The sequence below is a fragment of the Colossoma macropomum genome, unplaced genomic scaffold, assembly GCF_904425465.1.
Source record: "Colossoma macropomum unplaced genomic scaffold, Colossoma_macropomum, whole genome shotgun sequence".
Classification (NCBI taxonomy): Eukaryota; Metazoa; Chordata; class Actinopteri; order Characiformes; family Serrasalmidae; genus Colossoma; species Colossoma macropomum.
Window position 1 is genome coordinate 30,258,267 of NW_023494805.1, and position 7,145 is coordinate 30,265,411.

The 7,145-nt window shown below is 39.2% G+C and overlaps 2 non-coding genes across 2 annotated transcripts; both read right to left on the reverse strand.

Moving 5' to 3' along the window:
* Window positions 1–4,202: 4,202 nt before the first annotated feature.
* On the reverse strand, window positions 4,203–4,284 carry trnas-gcu. Its single transcript has one exon. It is a non-coding gene; the product is annotated as a tRNA-Ser (tRNA).
* Window positions 4,285–6,888: 2,604 nt separating this feature from the next.
* On the reverse strand, window positions 6,889–6,970 carry trnan-guu. The gene has a single exon. It is a non-coding gene; the product is annotated as a tRNA-Asn (tRNA).
* Window positions 6,971–7,145: the final 175 nt, after the last annotated feature.

A 7,145-nucleotide genomic window follows, 5' to 3' on the forward strand; every position in this document is an offset into this window, starting at 1 on the left:
GCAGTCTCTCACATTTCTACTGTAACAACACTTGTAGATATGTATTATTTACATTTGGTTTTACTTGCACTACTTCTTTTTAGAAAGTAAGATAATCACTGCATCACTTCAAAGCTACATAATGTTAGATTAGCTAAGTTGTGGCAAAGATTTGTCACAGGCCAGAGAGTCCATAATTTTTGCTCTATCACAGTTTGGTTTTGTATACAAAAAAAACATTTTTTCCCCACTGAAACTGCTGGTTTTTCATTTTGTGCTGCTGGAAGAAGGATTTGGGCAGGGTTCTCAGAATGGAATGTTCTCCCTGTCTCTAACACATACACTACATTGCCAAAGGTATGTGGACATCTGACCATCACACATAGATGAGTTTGCTGGACATCTTCAAAACCATGACCATTAATATACAGTGTCCCCAACACCAACCCTCTCTTTCTGTCCCCATGAATGAGGTCAAAGGCTCACTGCAGGCCACTTGAGTTCCTCTACACCAAACTCATCAAGCCACATCTTTACATTGGTAGCATTAAATTGTCTATAATGTCTCTGTATGCTGCAGTATTAACATTAACCTGCACTGGAACTAAGGGCTTAAGCCCAAACCCCAAAAAACAGCCCCAGACCATTATCCCTCCTCCACCAAACTTACTGTTGGCACTATGCATTCCAGTCGGTAGTGTTCTCCTGGCATCCACCATACCCATGTCTCCATCAGACTGCCAGATAGTGAAGTCTGTTTCATCACTACAACATGTTTCCACTACAAGAGAGCAGTAGTAACCTGCTTTATGCCACTCCAGCCAACTCTTGGCATTGTGCATAGTTATTTAGGCTTGGGTGCTGCTGCTTGGCCATAGAAACCCATTTCAGGAAGCTCATGACGTATTAATTTTGAGCCTTATGTTGCTGTCAGAAGTAGTTTGTAGTAAGTGAAGCATTAGAGGATAGTTTTTGCACACTATGCTCTTCAGCAATCGGTGTTCTTGTTTGCACGGTCTGTTGCTTTGAAGCTGAGCTGTTGTTTGTCTTACACGTTTCCATTTCACTATAATAACACTTACAGTTGACCAGGGCAGATCATAAACTGAAATTTCATGAACTGACTTGCAGCAAAGGTGACATTCTGTGAAAGTGCCACATATAAAGTCACTGGGCTCTTCAGTATGACCAATTCTACTGCTAGTGTTTGTCTATGGAGATTGCATGGCTATGTGCTTGATTGTATACACTTGTTAGAAATGGGCGTAGCTGAAACACCTGAACTTAATAATTAGAAGGGGTGTCCACATACTTTTCTAGTGTATAGTTCATCTTTTCAGCTAGCTGTTTAGTTGACTGAGGAGAATAAGAGAAGGCAAAACAATCTGCAGTGTCTTGGCTCTTTAGGTTCTTCAACTGAGTACCTGGACTAGGAAGCTCTGGTGGTTCCTTACAAAAGCCCACTTCTGATGGAAGATAGAATCTGAACCCATGTGCACAGATCACACTACACCTCTTGCTAATTTAACAAACTGTAAACTATAACAACCTGTGTTTTAAGGCTAAAGCAGGGCTAGAAAGTCCAGATTGTACCTGAGATGTGAAAATTAAAATGGAAGGATCAAAAAGTGAAAATACTCTAACATGTTAAAGGATGACGTTTAGGCCACATGCTACTTGTGGAAATATGTATGTCTTGTGCAAGGCGAGGCTGAAGTGTTAATTTCTTGAGCTAAGTTGAGCCAGACCATTAATGTAGTGACTATTGCTGATTTTGGTAACTTTGGTAGATAAATAATCCTAAAAATCTTAGTAAAAATAGTTAACAATGTCTAGTCTGCCTTGCTAAAAACAGCACTGCATTAACTAGCTTGCTAACTACCTGACTGGGTTAAAGTTAGCAAGACAGTTAGCTTGCTCACTTCGCTGCCAACTACAAGACAATTAAATTGTTTATGGGCAACGCAGCAGCTGATTACAACTGTTTGGCCAGATGAAGAATATTTAAGTCTGTGTTTTGGTCACAGGACGTGCTGTCTGTCTCTGCCGAGTTGTGCCGTTACAGACCGGCATTTTAACGGCTCTTGTTTTAAAACGACAGTTTGTTTTAAAGACTGATAAACGTTATCGAACACCCACGTCTGTTGACAGCTAGGTCATTTTCCCCACTACCTAAAAAACACGAGTTATTTAACACATTGAAAACCAAAGATATTTAGACAGACTTACTGGCGATTCTTTTCAGCTGCTCAGTCACAAAGGAGAAAGAAACAGACAGTAAATCTGCGGACGTCCAAAAAGGTAACATCTGTAATGTCTGTAATATAACATTGATTGAGAAATGTATTTTGACGGTTTCAGTGGGCGTTTGGACTTAACCTACAATGGCCATTACTTTTTCACATTCTTTAAATACAACCAGTTTTTATTACTTATTACTATTTAAAAAATACTGCTTTTTATTACCATTTTTGGAAACGTTCCTCTTCAGTACTGGACAGTCTTCAAGAAGCTTCAGGTGGTCACCTTATCAAAAGCTGAGAGGTCGCATTATGGCACGTGCACAGCCTGATTAATCAACTCCTGAGAGGAAAAAAAGGGCTTGAGGGTGTTTCTGCCTTGCTAGAAAACCACCATAGACCAACAACTGGTCACCAGCAAAACCAGCAAATGTTGTGCTTTGGATGCTGGGATGCTGATCAGCAGCAACTGAAGTTGTTGGTCTGATCACCTGAAAAATGCTGGTTGACTGGGGAAACCAGGACCGGATCAGCACAAGACCAGTAAAAGACAGCGTAAACCATCTTAGACCATGCACTCCATGCTGGACTGTACTGTTTTTTCAGCAGGGTGCTTCTATACGGGCTGTCTATTTTTAGAAAAACTGTGAAACGTTTTCCCGCCAAATGTCAGCACCACAACAGAGTGCTTTTCAATGTTTTTAGTACAAATGGCAAACAGCGTGTTCTGTTTGACCGGAAGCTTATAATATGGATTGAATTTAACAAGAAAATGAATTCAGAACGCAACAGTGATAAACGCTATGTAAGGTTTTCTCTAAATCCAGAAACACTTAGATTAGGTTTCTCAGACCTTTTTCCCGTGGACTCTTAGAGTGACTTGTGTTTCAATCGAAAGAAGATTCGTTTGGATATGAAAAAAAGCTCAAGTGACAAGATCATTTTGTAATTCAGTAATGGATAATGAATAAAATTGGTGTTTGATTTGTCCCAAAATATACTTAATAAACTCTATTAGCTCAGTACATTTAGCAACCAATTTGCATGTGAAAGTGTGTTATGACAGTAATAAACCCTTCTCCAGAAATTCACTGCCGGGAGCTAAAAATGCGACACCTCTGAATGAAGAACAGCGTTTCCTTGTGACGGAGTTACTGTTTTTAACTAACCTGGCCAAAGTCAGGTAGTGAAGCGTCTGTAAAGCTAGTTTAAAAAGTGCTGCTGTTGAACGTTGAACGAAATAATTCTGCGTATTTTGATGATAAAAAAAAGGAATTGTGTAGCCAAGCCAATCAAATCATGATTTTGGATGTCTGGACAGGAGTCTTTAGAAAACTGTGGTTCCAGTCGGAGCAGAGCACTTTGGATTAAACACTAAATAAGCCAAAATTTGCAGTACATGTTTCCATTTTTGCTTTTAACCAAAAAATAGCGTAATTGGCAAAACAACAGCTGAGAAGTGCCTGAGAAGTATATTTAAACAAGCAAATACTGCTTAAATATGTGACTATAAATATGTTTAAATATATTAAACATTCAAATGAACATTGTGCAGAATATAAACGAATTGATACAAAAAATTAGATGATTTTAATATTTAGATTAATTTCACGTCAATGGGCTGCTACTCCATTGCGCTCTCCACACATCAGTTTGAATCCCATCCTCCTCGATAAACCCTGCGAAATCTTAGTGCTTAAAGTCCTTAAATAAAAAAAGAATTAATAGAATGTGTTTGCAGTCAAAACCTGCTGCCTCTGGCCCTTTGCAGATAAAATCAAAAACTCCTTGTTTACAGGTTAATTCTTGACACGCCTTACTTTAAATAAACATATTTCACCAAAAAATAAATCATTAAAAAAAACTGAAGGTTAAGAAGAGCCACATAGAAATCCCCCTTTCACTATCTCACCTAACACAGATATTTTTACGGGGTTTAAACACTTCAAACGGGGTGACTTACAGTCTTAAAAGCGAAATTTACGACGAGGATGGGATTCGAACCCACGCGTGCAGAGCACAATGGATTAGCAGTCCATCGCCTTAACCACTCGGCCACCTCGTCGTTCTTTGTTCCCTTACAAAAGTGTTTTTTTTTATGAGACCTCGCAGTTCCTGTGCTTTTAAAACTACATTTATGACAAGTCAAATACCAGGAAACCAAATACAAGCTGGAACATCTAAGCTTACAAGCTTGCTTGCCATGTTACCTCCTTCCCACAGAACTAACTGTCTTGACTTTCATGTCAAACTAAAGACCGTCCTGCCCCCTCTGAGGTCTGAAAGAGGACATTGAAACCTCTTCAGTCAAGATGGGGTTTGAACCCAACATGAACAGCACAAAGGATTGATAGTTCATTGCCTCTGTACACTTAATCAGTTGGTCTCGGGCACCTCTGACAATTTGTCTTTATTCTTAGGCATGTTAGTTGTTGTCTACCTCCTACTAGCACAGAAGTAGAAGTGAAGGGAGAGTTGGAAGGTCAGAGGTGACATTTAGGGGAAGTTTTTTTTTCTTTCTGCATAATTCAGTCATCTATATGTCATTCTAAATGGTTTAATGTAAAATGGTGCGTTGTTTAGAAATGCTACTTATTTTACTCCAGTTTCTTTACTGTGGTGGTAGTAGGAACCAGAAGTTAAGATGTCTGTGTTTATTTAAATCAGTATTTCTTGCTCCTAGTGACCCACAGTTCTGCACAGTTTCACACTCACTTTACGAGCTCAGGCATTCTGCGGTTCTTTCGACGTGCAGCGAATCATTTTGTCTTATGAGTGTTAGTAGTAGAGAGTAGCAGCAGAAAACCCTTAAAGTCCGAAACAGAAGATTGATTAAGTCTAAAATTCCCACTACCGACGAGGATGGGATTCGAACCCACGCGTGCAGAGCAGTCCATCGCCTTAACCACTCGGCCACCTCGTCGTCGACAATCGGGCTGTTTTTCACAATTATCCAACTTTTCTACCCTTTTCACTTCAGCTGCTGTATAGGATTATTATTTTTTTCACATTTACAGTCTTTTCTATAATTCGTCTTTAACTTCAGTCTTTATTCTTACAAAAGTGTCTCTGTCTAACATACAGTTGTCTTGTCTGTGCTTGGTTACTTTCACATTTGTTACTCTCAAATGTGAACTCTACTCTCATTAATAGTTTTCTGTCACTTTCAAATTGGCTGCACAAGTTCATTGTCTTTACCACATTTACAGTCTTCTTCAACTTACAACAAACACACTTGAAATGAGGCACATTGTCTTTATTTTTGCAAAAGTGTCTCCATCTAGTCAATAAATTTTCATGCTTTTCTGTCACTTCCAAATAATCTGCTCTTCAAATTAATTTTCTTTACCACATCTACAGTCTTTGCCATCTTCTCGGACTTCTTTTCAACATAAACACAACATTGCCAATTCATCTATAGGTTACTTCATTTTTAATTTGAAGGAATATGAAGGAGTTTGACTCAATGGTAACAGGTATATGCCAAGCACTTTAGCATTAACATTCACCCATTTTCATTTTTCACATATCCACATGTTGCACTCTGCAGTCATACTTCAATTAAATTGTGCCTTTGAAATCTATCCTATTCAATAACCGAGGTAAATTGGCTTGGCTAATGGAGCTTCTAGATCTGTGAGTAGGCTAGCAGTCGCCTTGGGGATTCTCAGTAAATGTATGACGTATTTTCATAATGCATGATAGGTATGATAGTGAGCAAACTGTGATGGATGAAAATGCAAGAAGGAAACAAAATGATAAATTCTGTCGAAATGATCAGACCAAGGGATGCAGTGCTGCACTACAGTCAATTGCATAACATTACTAATAACATATGAAACTCTAGTTTGAGGCCAGAAAGCTGCTTTAAGCTTCCCTGAACATAGATTGGTAGTCTCTAACCCTGGTCCTGGACCTTCCTGCAGAGCCTAGTTCCAACCACAATATGCAACACCTGCTCAACCTTCCCAAGTCCATGATTGTCTGGAACAGTAAGGGATAGCGTTAAGTAAGGGATGGACAGCTTATTGGATTCAGTTTGGAACTGAACTCTGCAGGAATGTAGCTTTCCAGGACCAGGGATGGAGATCAGCGATGTAAACCTTCATACAGAGTTCACAAGGTCTTAAAACTGATCTTGGCAACAATTAATTAATAATAATAATAACAATTAATTATGTTAATAAGCTAATGGATATTATTGAACAATGCTCAATGAAGGCCCGTTTTGGTACTAAGATAGACAAGTAGGCCTATGTTTAGGCCCTAAATCTTTCTTTAACTAATTTACTCAGAGCTTCATACAGAGTTCGCATGAGGCATTTCATGAATCTTCTACAATGTCATGCAGCAAATCATTTTTTATTACAAGGTGTTCAGGTGTTGGTTGATAACCAGCAAGATTGAAAGGGTCTTAAAGCCTACCTTGTCAGTGAGGACAGGATTCAAACCCAACCGTGGACCAGAAGTCCATTGCCGTAACCACTCAGACACCACATCTCTGTAACACCACTAACGAGGTGGGGTGTAAGCCTAACTAGCCAAGGTTATCTTCCCTAAATGTTTTTGTCACTTTTGTCACAAATGACTTGCTCTTCAATTTAATTTTCTTTATCACGTCTGTAGTTTTTTCCAGCACGATTAATAGACTTTCAAAAGCTGCCTTTGTCAACCAGGATGGGATTCGAACCCACGCATGCAAAGCACAATAGATTAACAGTCTGTCGCCTTAACCACTTGGCCACCTCGTCCACTTGAACTGTCATGCTGTGTAGACTGTAAGATCTATGCTATTTTCCATGACTTAGTCTTGCAATTAATCCACTGTAATCAAATCCTTATTCATCTCTCTCTCTCTCTCTCTCTCTCTCTCTCTCTCTCTCTCTCTCTCTCTCTCTCTCTCTCTCTCTCTCGACTGATAGGTAA